We start from the raw sequence: 13,029 nt of genomic DNA, 5'->3' as shown, positions 1-13,029 counted from the left end.
ATTGACATCCTACTATTGTCAGGAAAACAACAAGTGCAGACTTGGAAACGAGGGAGAATAGAACCCGAAAGTTAAGCGTGCTCAGGCTGGAGTAGTGAGAGGATGGGTGACCGTCCGGGAAGTTAGATGATTTGGAATGATGAGGGGTGATTAGAGATTAGAGGTTAAATTGAGCAGTGATGAGGGGTGATTAGATATTAGAGATTAGAATAATTCAGAAATTTGAAAATCAAAAAATCAAAAAAATTCTAAAAAAATCATAAAATTCCCTTTAATACCAGTTGGTGTTACCAACCGGGACTAAAGGGGGAGGCTTTAGTAACGACCCTTTAGTCCCGGTTCCAGAACCGGGACTAAAGGCCCTTATGAACCGGGAGAGTATTTGACAAAAAACTACCACATTAGGGGTTACCGTCCCACAGAACTACCACTTTCAAAAAAGTGACCGATAACTACCAATTTTTTTTAATTTTGTGACTAAAAACTACCACTTTTGAAAAATGATCCGTTTAGACGATTTAAACACGTTTATGACATGCGGGACCCACCCATCAGGGCTGACGTGGCGGCAAAGTCAATTATGTTTACTTTGACCGTTACGTTGACTGTTATTACAAGTGGGGCCCACCTGTCAGCATCACTCTTCTTCTTCCTCCTCCTCCTTTCTCTCTTTGCCATTTCCTCAAACACCTTGTGTGCACCCGCGAGCTACCTCCGCCGTCCTCCACTGCCGGCGCTCACCTCTCCCCATGCCTCGATCCTGTCTGGAAAGGGAGAGCCCGAGCTGCCCAACCACTCCAGCGACCACCTCTCCCCCTCGCGTCACTTCGACGAGGTCACCTCTGCCGGCGACAACCGCCACCGGCATGCACGAACCAACCTAGCTAATACTCGCCTTGGTTCGAGCTCCCACATGAGCTCCTGGGGCGCTTCGTCGCCCGCCTCCTGCTCCTCCGTGCAGGTGCAGCCGGCCCGCACGACGGTGCCGGACGCCGCCGAACTCGTGCGCCTCGTCGAGGAGCTGGAGGAGGCTTTGCCTTGGTCCGAGCTCCCACATGAGCTCCTGGGGCTCCTCGTCGCCCACCTCCCGTACTCCGTGCAGGTGTAGCCGGTGCGCGGCCACGGTGCCGGGCGCCGCCAAGCTTGCGCGCCTCGTCGAGGAGCTGCAGGAGCGTGAGTCCCGCCTGCGCACCGAGTTGCTCGAGCACAAGATCCTCAAGGAGGCCGTCGTCGAGGAGCTGCGTCCGGTGGTGGCGCCGACGGCCTCGGAGGAAATTCCGTCAGCTTCGGCGGCCGCTTCCATAGTTCCAGCCGTCGTGGTTGCGCCGCCGTTCCAGTCCCCAACCAACGCCAGGGAGGTGCTGCGCCGGGGCGTCGTCATGGAGGAGTTCGAAGCTCAAGCCCGGGTGCACAACAAGTGTTCAACGAAATGCCAAAGTGAGAGAGGAAGAGAAGGAAGAAGAAGATTGATGCTGACAGGTGGGCCCCACTTGTAATAACAGTCAACGTAACGGTCAAAATAAACGTTGTTGACTTTGCCGCCACATCAGCTCTGACGGGTGGGCCCCGCATGTCATAAACGTGTTTAAATTGTCTAAACTGGCCTTTTTTCAAAAGTGGTAGTTTTTAGTCACAAAATTAGAAATTTTTGGTAGTTATCAGTCACTTTTTTGAAAGTGGTAGTTCTGTGGGACGGTAACCCCTAATGTGGTAGGTTTTTGTCAAATACTCGAACCGGGACTAAAGGCTCTTTTTCTACTAGTGGAAGAGGGGAGGCCCCGGCTGGTTGTTGAGGAAGCCGAGCACGGGAGGCACCCCGTGGAAGGCGCGGAAGCGACGGAGGAACCTGGCGTCGTGGATGAGGCGGCGCCAGTGCTTGGAGACGAGGGAGGCGCGGAGGAGGTGGATTGGCTCAGGCGGTAGACGGAGGAGGATCTCCAGGAGGAGGTCGTCATGCGGAAGCGGAAGAGTAAGAGGCGGAGGCGAGGCGGCGCTGCGGCCGGAGAGGTCATCCATAACTTCGTTCGCCGCCGCTGTCACCGTCGCCGCAGCCGGGAGGGCATCCATGGCGATTATAGGATAGTCGGGGTTTTAAGGTATGGCTCTTCACATTTTTGGTTTTTGTTTGTTTTAGGGGCACTCTTTTGGGTATTATTACCCTGGACGGTCTTCGACTCATTCAATGGAAACAAAATCAAGGGTTGATGTCCAAACCAGTTTCGGACTTAAAACGATCTCTGGCAGATCCAGCAACCCGCCGTCCCAAAAAAAGTTTATGGTACCGCAAATGTTTTTTGCAGGACACCAGGCGCACAGCCAGAACAGATCCTACATATCGATCCTGCAAATTTAAATATACTAGCTCGCGCTAAAACATCTGGGAGTTCATCTATTTTTTTGCGGGTATCTGGGAGTTCATCGTAAGCATAGCATAGGGGAGTTCATCACACGCATAGCGTAGAGGAGTTTTTAATACAAAACCGAAATCAAACACGCATAGCATAGATCTATTCGTCGCTGCCGTCGCGGGGCTCGTTGTTGTGGAGGTTGTAGTAGATGAGCATGTCGGAGAGGGTCGCCGCGAGCTCGTACTCCTCTAGGAGCGCCGGCACGCGCGTGGCCGCAACTCCATCTCCGGCTACGGCAACCTCCTTCTCCTTAAACCAAGCGCGCTCGGCCACCCTATGACACTTGATGGCCGGATCGAAGAGGTTGCCGAAGCAACGGAAATTCGCCCAAGCCCGCGATCTGACGTTGTGGGACTTCACGCGGCGGGTGCGCGCCGTCTCCCTTTGCCTGTCCGACACGGGAGGGCGAAGGCCGGAGCCGCCGGCCTCGTCGTCGTTGTGCCGTTTGCGGCCGGCGAACCAGCCGCGACTGCCAAACCCCCCGGGACACCCGAACCCACGCGATCGCCGAACCACCTGCCGCCGCCACGCCCCACACCCGCGGACGCCATTGCCGCGAAGATACGGCGGAAAACCTTGCCGCAAAACGCTGCCGGAGCTCACTCGATTTTCTCGCCGGAGTGGATGAAACGTGGGGGAGAGGGATAGAGGAAAAGGCGGACGGATACCTTAAATTGCCCGGGCGCCGGCATATATAGCGGATTGGGGGGTGGTTTACGAGCCTCCCATAAAGTTTAAAGTTTTTACAGGACGGGCCGTTTTTGGGGAACTGCTCGGGCCTTTTTTTGGGCCGTCTCGTATAACGGCCGGAAAAACGTAGTTCGCCGAGCTTATACGAGGTCTGCAAGAGATGCTCTTACTCCCCACGAGCGACCCGAGTGCGAAACCCTAGCCGTCGGACAACCTCCCTCCACCAACCCTTCTCTCCATCCTCCGTGGGGCAAAGCCGATGCGGCGTCGGCGACGTTGGGCTCTTCTCTCACCCTCTTGCATGGATGTGGGTGGCCCATGGCTGCACATGATTTCATCCGGATCAGACCCAATCGGGTGCCGACGGTCAGATATGAGCTGGGGGCGTTGGGCTCTATCGGCCGGGAGCTCCTATGTGACGCGCGTTGCACATTACCTAGAGATAGTGCTTCATGCAGGTTGCCGCTGTACTCAAAGAGATTTTATGTCTAAATAGGCATCTCGCCATATATGAACGATAAGCGCGGCAGATTTAAACATTTTCTGAAATTTCAAACATGATTTTCCTTTTGAAAAAAGTTTTTTAAACACAAGCATTTCTGGGAATCTCGAGCCTTTTTTTTAAACAATAAGTAAACTGAAAATGCGAATATTTCTTGAATTTATGGAAAAAATGAAAAAGTGAACATTTTTTAAAAAATAGGAACAAAATACAAAAATGCGAAATATTTTGGAAATTGAAAAAGAATCAAAACGTGATTTTCTTGAAGTTTCCAAAACTTCTGAATTTTTGAACAAATTTTAAAACATGAACTTTTTTGACTTTGTGAACAAATTTTGAAAACAGGAACATTTTTTGAATCTGTGAATTCTTTTTGAAAACATGAACATTTTTTTAATTCATGGACAAACTTTCAAAACGGGATTTTTTTTTATATTCCCATTTTTTAAAAATTTCGGAGCAAATTTTGAAAATAGGAATATTTCTTGAAATTCCTGAACAGTTTTTGTGTGTTCCTCGTTTGATCAGTAGCCTAAACACCAACTTTCTCGGTAACTTCGATTTTCTGAGTGTAAACCGCAGTTCTTACTAACAGGGCTGGAGGCAAAGAGACTAAAGTTCAATCGGACTGCGGTACCTTGGAAGCAATGGTGTAGAACCCATTATCAGGCGAGTCCTATGCAGATTTTAACCATTTTTCATGGGACACATGCAGATGAAGGTCGTCAGACTTAGTATAGTGATAGAGAAGGGGGGCAAACACAGCTGTGTTACCTTTCATGTACTCCCTCCGTCCGAAAATACTTGTCATCAAAATGGACAAAAAGGGGCGTATTTAGAACTAAAATACATTTAGATACATCCCCTTTTATTTATTTTGATGACAAGTATTTCCGGACGGGGGGAGTAGCTAATATGGCCACTGAAACTGCATCCCAAATTACACATGCCGCAGCACGGTCACTCTTGCGAAGGAGGAAATAAATCTGTGCGCATCAACAAATCCATTGCAGAAGATCTCTGTGTCTGAAAATATTCAAATACAGTTAGTCTATCATCACTCTGGGACTGGAACATCAGGACATGCATTATCTCTGTGTCTGAAAATATTCAAATACAGTTAGTCCATCATCACTCTGGGACTGGAACATCAGGACATGCATTCACGGTGCAGTCCATGACCTAAACCAAATTAGGGGCAGCAGGATCACTGCACTTACCATTAGCTGCACACAGGCAGAGTTTCAGCGAGAAACCACCAAAAAGTGGAAGATAGAGAAACTGCAGCAAACCACATCAAGGAAATGCAAACTTTGACACAGACAACTGCAAATCCAGATTTTCAGTCCAGGGAGCATAGCAGAATGCCTCATTCACAAGAAACCAGTTGAACACAAAAACCAATGCCATAATGCATGCCATTGACAGTGCCACGACAGTGACAATCAGAGCAGTGATTATTTATTTCTTGCTACCACATCCAAAAAGCCAACAGAATAAACAAATACAGTAACAAATTGAAAAAAAATTCTGACCTGCTTCTCTTTTATTGCAGAACCATTTCAAGATATGAACATTTACAGAAACACAAGTGTGCAAGGAGAAAGCATACGGCAGTTAGGCAACTCCAGATCATTAGTTAGTGCTAGAATGACACAATCTCATGCTTGTGCATTCAACTGAGCAAAGGTGCTGTACTGTGCACCAACCAAGCAACTGCATACGATCCTTGGCCTTTACTGCCACGAAAAATTTGCTGGTAAAGAGAAGGATCAGTGCAAAGCTTGTGACTATTTACAAATGGACAAATTGGAAGTTTTGCTATCAGGCTGATTGACTATACACAGAAGTGAAGTGACTGTAGCAGTTCAGACAACTGTGTGCATTGGCATTGGCTCAGTGAACGCTGCTTGCAACACGCCACGGCTCAGGTTCAGATTTCAAGCCCGAGAAAATAGTGATGTCAGTGAGAGCTGGAAGCCGGAGATCAAGAAACTTGGTGGGCAATTCAAGCTTCTGCTTTTGCTCTTCCATCACAACAGAATCAGGGCTTTCGGCGAACCCATGACGGCGATCATTGGATCTAGGAAGGTGCCACCTCATGTGCCCTCCCAACGCTGACCCTGACCCAAATGACTTCCCACAGGCATTACACTGGTGCCTCTTGACCTTCACTGCAGCTGAAAGATCAGCACGCTTCATCTCAACTGAATTGTCAGTTCTTTGCTACTCCCTCCGTTCCTAAATACAAGTCTTTGTAGAGATTTCACTATGAAACACATACGGGTGTATATAGATGCATTTTAGAGTATAGATTCACTCATTTTGCTCCGTATGTAGTCCGTAGTAGAATATCTACAAAGACTTATATTTAGGAACGGAGGGAGTACTTCCTAAGCTCAGCATCTCCAGCCAGAACATGATCAAGCACATTCAGCTCTACCTCCTCAAGAACAATGGAGATCAAAGTGTTGTCCTTCTCAGGAACAACTGATTTTTTAGCAAGCTGCTCTAGATGCTCTTATAAGTTTAGAGGGGCTGCAGTTTAGGGAGCGCTGATAACGATGGATTCGTTGACATGGCATGGTGTTGGGTGGGTGTAGTGGGGATAAGATTAATCAAGCTAGCTAGCTGTACCTTCCAAGGCTTAGCCACTTCAACGCATTGACTTTGTGCACATCTTGATGGCCAAGCATCGAAAAACGCGTGATTGCCGTATCATAAGGAGAAGCAAAGGATCTATTGACTACTTTCCAGGACAACTTCACATCGTGTTGCAATATCTCTGATACAGTTTAGTTCCTCTACCACATCACAATCCAGCCACTAAACATTGTGAGGAGCAGGGAGGGGGGTTGATGGCAGGGGTTGGCGAGAAAATCATGGTGAGTGCTTTCACCGGGGTGATTGGTCCACTCCTCGGCAAGCTCAGCAAGCTCATGGAGGAGGAGTTTTCCAAGGTCAAAGGCGTCAAGAAGAAGGTGGAATCTCTCAGGAGAGAGCTGATCACCATCAATATCGCCCTGGAGAAGTACGCCATGATGGAGAATCCGGACGTGCAAGTCAGCGCCTGGATGAACGACGTGCGGGAAGCGGCGTATAACATCGAGGACTGCATCGACCTTTTCATGCATCATGTAGATCATGAACCACCCGGGAGTGTCACCGGCATCAAGGGGCTCTTCCGCAAGAGCATGCGGAAGCTGAAGAAGCTTAAATATCGCCATAGGTTTGCCGATCAGATCCAGCAACTCAAGGCCCTTGTGAACGGAACATATGAGCGGCATCTGAAGTACAAGATCGATGACTGCAATCCTGGTGTCATGCACACGGAGATTGATCCCCGCTTGCCAGCACTCTATGTGGAGGCGGAGAAGCTTGTGGCTGTTGAGGGTCCAAGCGAAGAATTAATCAGTCGGTTCATCGATGAAGAGAGCGATCCGGTGAAGCAGTGCAGGGTTGTCTCTATTGTTGGCTCTGGAGGTTCAGGCAAAACTACTCTTGCTAATCAGGTGTACCAGAAAATTAAGGGTAAATTTTCCTGTTCTGCTTTTGTCTCTGTATCACGAAAGCCTACCATGGTTAACATCCTGAGGGATTTGCTCCTGGAAATCGAGAACACTGACAGAAAATCTGACAAATACCTGTCAACAAGATCATGCAGTGAGCGGCATCTTATCGATAGGCTAAGAGCACATCTCGAAAATCAAAGGTAAACTGCTCAAATTGTTGTACACATGTGTTACTACAGTAACTAAAGTATTTCATCTATACAACTTTTTTTGTATTTCATGGGTTTAATTGCCACAAATAAACTAGATTAGAAACTCAAAAGGACAAATAGATATGGTAACATTCTCTCTATTGATATGATGGTATGATATTTTCTGTACAAAATTAGATGGCACTGCCAGTCCACCACAGTATTTATGAGAAGAGCAGGCTCCCCTTCAATGAAACAATGGCCAATAAGCACTAACTGGTAATCTTCATTTACTATAAAACATAACTCAACAGAAAAAAAGGTAATATATCATCACAAAAATGATTCTGATGCAAATGCAGCGGTATAATCCCAGAAAGGCTTTAGGGAGCAAATTTGCAATAACATGTTCCTTCTCCATTTCTATATATATTCTCCCCTGCTCTTTTTTTGTATGGGGATTAATGTTTAGAGGATATACTTTTTCTTTTTTTCATATATCAAACGATATACTTTTCCCGGTAGGAGTTTTTATTGACTCAAAGCGCCACATCAGGGAGAAATTTGGAGTCTGACAGGCAACCACTGGGTCACCCTGCAAGGCTGCAATGGAACAGTCCTCTATAGCTGTTGGATTCCTCGCATCAGGAGTATCATAACCATTAATCACACTCTGGCCCAGAGGTCAGAATGCATCAACCAGATTTAAGTGCTTGCCTTGATAAAGGATGCAGCAGTGTGATTCTATAGAACAGAACATAACAGACCATATGAACAGAAAAAAACTACTTTTGGTTTCTCAAATGTTGATATGTTCTAAATTAGCTACATCTCAACTCAACACTGTTTAATTTGCAGCCCTCAAATGTCAAAATCAGTAAATTCAGATTCTGAGGGTGGTTTTGTAGATGGTTTTGAATGATACAGTCAAACAATTTAATATTTGTGTGCTTTTTATTTGACAACTCATGTCATTTCCTTATGGGATCCCTTGTAGCTTTAATCTTACACATAAACTGGCATTACAGGTACCTTGTTGTCGTTGATGACATATGGAGTAAATCGGCATGGGAACAAATACAATGTGCTCTTCCGAAGAATTTCCATGGCAGTAGAATAATTACGACAACACGCATCAACAAAGTAGCTGAATTTTGTTGCACTTCAAATGAAGGCTTTGTTTATCCAATGAAACCTCTTAGCAACAATGACTCCAAAATATTATTTCTGAAAAGGACTTTCGTGGTTGCAGCTGAATGCCCTAGTCAGCTAGAGGGGATTATGGATGATATACTGCATAAATGTGATGGTTTACCATTGGCCATAGTAAATATAGCTAGCTTGTTGGCTAGCAAACCTGTAAGAAGGGAAGAATGGGAGAGAGTGAGAGACTCTGTTTGTTCTGCACATGGAAAAGAAAAAGATAAAGAGCTAGAAGTGATAGATAAGATATTGTCTCTCAGCTATTGTGATCTAACCCAGCCTCTGAAGACATGCTTATTGTACCTTAGCATGTTCCCGGAAGATTACATCATTGGCAAATATAGCTTGGTATGGAGATGGATTGCCGAGGGATTTGTTGTTCCGAAGCATGGATATACTTTGGAGGAAGTAGGAGAGAGTTATTTTAACGAGCTCATCAACAGGAATATGATTCAACAGGAATTTAAATATGATGGTGAAGCGATTTCATGTCGAGTCCATGATATAGTACTTGACTTCATTGTCACTCGGTCAAATGAAGAAAATTTTGTTTCTGTATTAGATGCTCAGCACATCCCATCTCAACGTGACAAGATTCGCAGGTTGTACATCCATAAAAAGATGAGCATGCAGCCGAGGTATCACAGCAAAACATGAATATGTCTCATCTCCGTTCACTTCATGTGTTCGGTAGCATTACCTGGATGCCCCCTCTTCTGGACCTACAGATTCTTCGTGTACTATATCTAGAGGATTGTAATAGTTTGAAAGAGGACCACCTCAAAAACATCGGAAGCTTAATTCATTTGAGATATTTGGGTCTGCGGAACACAAATGTTAAGAACCTCCCAATCCAAATCAGGAAGCTAGACTATTTGCAAACGCTTGACCTAAGAGGAAGTGGGATAGCAGAGTTGCCGGAATCTATTGTTCATCTAAAACGGCTGAGACACCTGGTTGGTCAGCGACTCAGATTGCCGGATGGATTTGGCAACATGGAAGCTCTTCAAGAGCTTTGGGAGATCAATGGCTCCAAGAGCTCTATAAACTTTGGGAAGGATCTGCAGAATTTGAGACAGTTGAGAGTGCTTGGAATACATTTTGAGCATACTTATTGTGATGATGGACAAATCAGTACAGCTCTTTGTAAGCTTGGGGAAAACAACCTTCGCTCCCTACATATCATCAACATGGGTTGTGGTCCTCCTACGTGCTTCGCAGATCCATGGTGCTCTCCTCCGCGTCTCCTCCACAAGTTTGTTTTGCAAGGTTATAGGGATGACAATTTACCCTTGTTCCCGAAGTGGATTAGTCCCTTGCTCTCTGAACTCACCTACTTAGATTTTGGTGTTGATCAAATGCATGGGAGAGACTTGCACATGCTCGAAGGTTTGTATGCGCTTTGCGTGCTTTGTCTGTCTGCAGAGGAAATTCCTAAAGAAGGACTCTCGGTCAGCTGCAATGGATTCCAATCATTAAGGCATCTATGCTTCCACAATATATTTGGACCAGGATTGGTATTTAAAGAAGGAGCTATGCCGAAGCTCCAAAAGCTTTTCCTTGCATTCGATGCAGATGAAGCACTCTCTACATATGGTTGTATAGGTTCCGGCATCCAACACCTTTTGCGTCTTAACTACATTGAAGTCAGCATTAACCGTACTCCTGCAATGAAGTCTGCAAAGTATGCTATAGATAAGGAAGTTAAGCTGCTCACCAGCAACCCCCAGGTTAAGTTTGTGTAGTGATGGATTGGCAGAAGATATGCCCGAAAGGCGATGCAGTGTTAACCTGAAAAAAACAGAAGATCTGCAATGATTAGATTGATTTGAGGTACTATTCAAAGGTCATTCATTTCATGTTCACCAACAGGGTTCATATGAAGTTAAGTTTAGCAAGCCTGCAGACATGTTCTTCATGATTTTGATCTCACAAGATAGAGACGAACACAACATGGAAGGCGACAGTTATGCACAACAATCTGTTGATTTGTATGTCGAAACTGGTATACATTGTCATAGATTTTGCACCGCAGTATGTGCCAGTCATTTTGGAAGGTATATGTACTTTTTTTCTCACTAATTTTCCTTTCTGGCACTTAAAGAATTCATGATTTGAGATATCACGATGGACCTCTGAAGGCAAAAACTTATATGACACTGGCCCATCCACCTACCATAATAATGAGAGAAGTAAAATGTGGCCACTCCTTCTATCACTACTTTTCAGGCTGTAGTCTATATCATATATCTTGCTTTTCGCAATGCATTCTTATTTATGTTACCTAGTGAACAATGGCAAATTGAGTTGATGTATGCTTTATACTCCTAGCATTCAGTTCTTATGACAGTTCTATCATACTGTCCGTCGCCCTAGATGCTCCTCATGACCTGGGATTTTTGCTGATTCATAGGGGGCTTATCATTGGAAGCATCCTTTGCTCATGTCAAGGATTAGGGCCTTTCTGTCACCTTCTTTCATGCAAGATGGATCAGAACGCATATCAGGTCACCTTCTTTATCCAGCGTTGTGTAATTCATGGCGTCAAACAGTAATTCAGTAAAAGCAACTAGTACCGAGACATAATAGAAGAGGAGCCATGTATACAAAAATGACTACAGAACTTCTATTTCAATATTCATCTAAACAGATGATTTTCTTCTGGATAAAGCGAGCTGCACTGCAGCCCTCAAAGAAACTACTTCAACATACAGCTATGGGTAATCAGAGGCTAAAAAGCAGATGGTTTGGGATAATATTCTTGAGAACTTATAATAAGTCATCCGAGGTCATAATAAGTCATCCGAGGTCACAAGTCAGCTCTCAGAAATCAACCAGTCCAACTTGTTATCCTGAATATTGTGTTGTGTATTTATAACTCACGAGGTTGCTGAAAATTTCTTATCACGATATCAGTTTTTTTAGATCCCTTTGATGCACATCCAACAAGCAGATTACTACATTGGTCTGTACTCTGTATGGATCATTTGCTAGGCTGAGCTGTGGTATTGCTAAGTAGGGCTGGAAGTTTTGTATTGACAACCTAATTCGTTGATTTTCAGTGTCACTATGTTATTTGACACTGCTAGTATGTATCCCAACCTCTATTGCTCTCGTGTAAATAATTTTCTCTACAGGGCAAAAGTGACTACACGTCCACCTTTTTGTTTGTGAATCCCTGTTTGTGTCTGTTGAATGCAGGTCTTCATAATGACCTAACACATGGTATAATCTAGGTCGGGATGATGGTATATACTCCCTCCGTTCCTAAATACTTGTCTTTCTAGGCATTTCAACAAGTGACTACATACGGAGTAAAATGAGTGAATCCACACTTTAAAATATGTCTACATACATCCGTATGTGATAGTCATTTGAAATGTCTAGAAAGACAAGTATTTAGGAACGGAGGGAGTATATCTGGAACACTTGCAATAGGGAAGAACGTCAGTGCATACCTAGATTTTTCACCTGTTTGCACGCATGAATCACTTGTAAAAAACAGAAATGAGCAGACTAGTACTGTTGCGAAATTAATTAGAAGCATCAGCAGGATGTGCAAAACAAGAATTTGAAGAGTGCATATATAACATGAATGTTCATCTGCATTGCGTCCTTTCGACTCCATCCGCGATGCAGCGTTCATCCTGAGGTTTGACCTCTGGTGCGATCCGCAGAAGGGAACCAAAAATTTGCTGAGAGCGACCAACACTCGAACCCTCCGCTCCTCCCCTCCCCCGCCCGTGGCCATCTCGGCCACGGTGAGCTCCGGCGCGTCTCCCCACCGCTGGTCTCGCGGCCACATGGCTGGCCCGCTGCCGCTGTCTCCGCCGCATCATCCGGGCACGCCGGGCTCGGAGGCTCGCCTATGCCTCTCGGACAGTGGATCTGAGGGGGGATGCTCCCCTTTGACACCGCGGTCCTACGCCTCGGCCGTCCGGCTCGGCATGGGCGAGCCCGCGTCTCCGGTTGCAATCACCACTCCGGCCCCCCATGCCTCCGGGTCCTCGGCCATTGCCACCGCAGTTATTGCTGCGCCGCAGCCTAGCCGCCCTAGGCTGCCTCCCAGCCGGGCCATTGATGGTGAAGCGACCTGGCAGCTGGTCTCTCGGAGACGGAGCCACGCAACACCCCCTCCGGCTAGGGCTGCAACATCGCGCCACTTCCACTACTCCTATAAGGCCGACCTCGTCGGCCGCTGCCCTCGGTGCCTTGAACCCGCCCATCCCACTCTGCGCTGCACAAGCCGCACCCGCTGCATCCACTGCGCGCGCCTTGGCCACATACGCAAGAACAGCCATTTCAAGCACCTCCCTCGCCAGCCGCTCCCACCTCTCTGCGGCCCCCGACCCACCCGGCCTCCTCCTCCGCCACGCGCCGCCGGCGGGCCTCCCCCGGCCACTCGTCCGCCTGCCCACCAGCGGCTAGTCTTCCCCGACACCCCGGTCGCCATGGCCGCCTCCCTCCCCGCGCCTGCAGCTATGGCTCAGGCGGAGCTGACCCCTGGCGCCCCGGAGAGGCGT

General features: G+C 46.7%; 1 pseudogene; it reads left to right on the top strand.

The window, feature by feature from the left end:
• Positions 1-6,368: 6,368 nt before the first annotated feature.
• Positions 6,369-10,422, top strand: LOC109750290 (disease resistance protein RGA5-like; annotated as a pseudogene).
• The last annotated feature ends 2,607 nt before the right edge of the window (positions 10,423-13,029 follow it).

This window comes from Aegilops tauschii, chromosome 5 (genome assembly GCF_002575655.3).
Source record: "Aegilops tauschii subsp. strangulata cultivar AL8/78 chromosome 5, Aet v6.0, whole genome shotgun sequence".
In the NCBI taxonomy this organism is placed as follows: domain Eukaryota; kingdom Viridiplantae; phylum Streptophyta; class Magnoliopsida; order Poales; family Poaceae; genus Aegilops; species Aegilops tauschii.
This window is presented reverse-complemented; position numbering and strand designations above follow the sequence as displayed.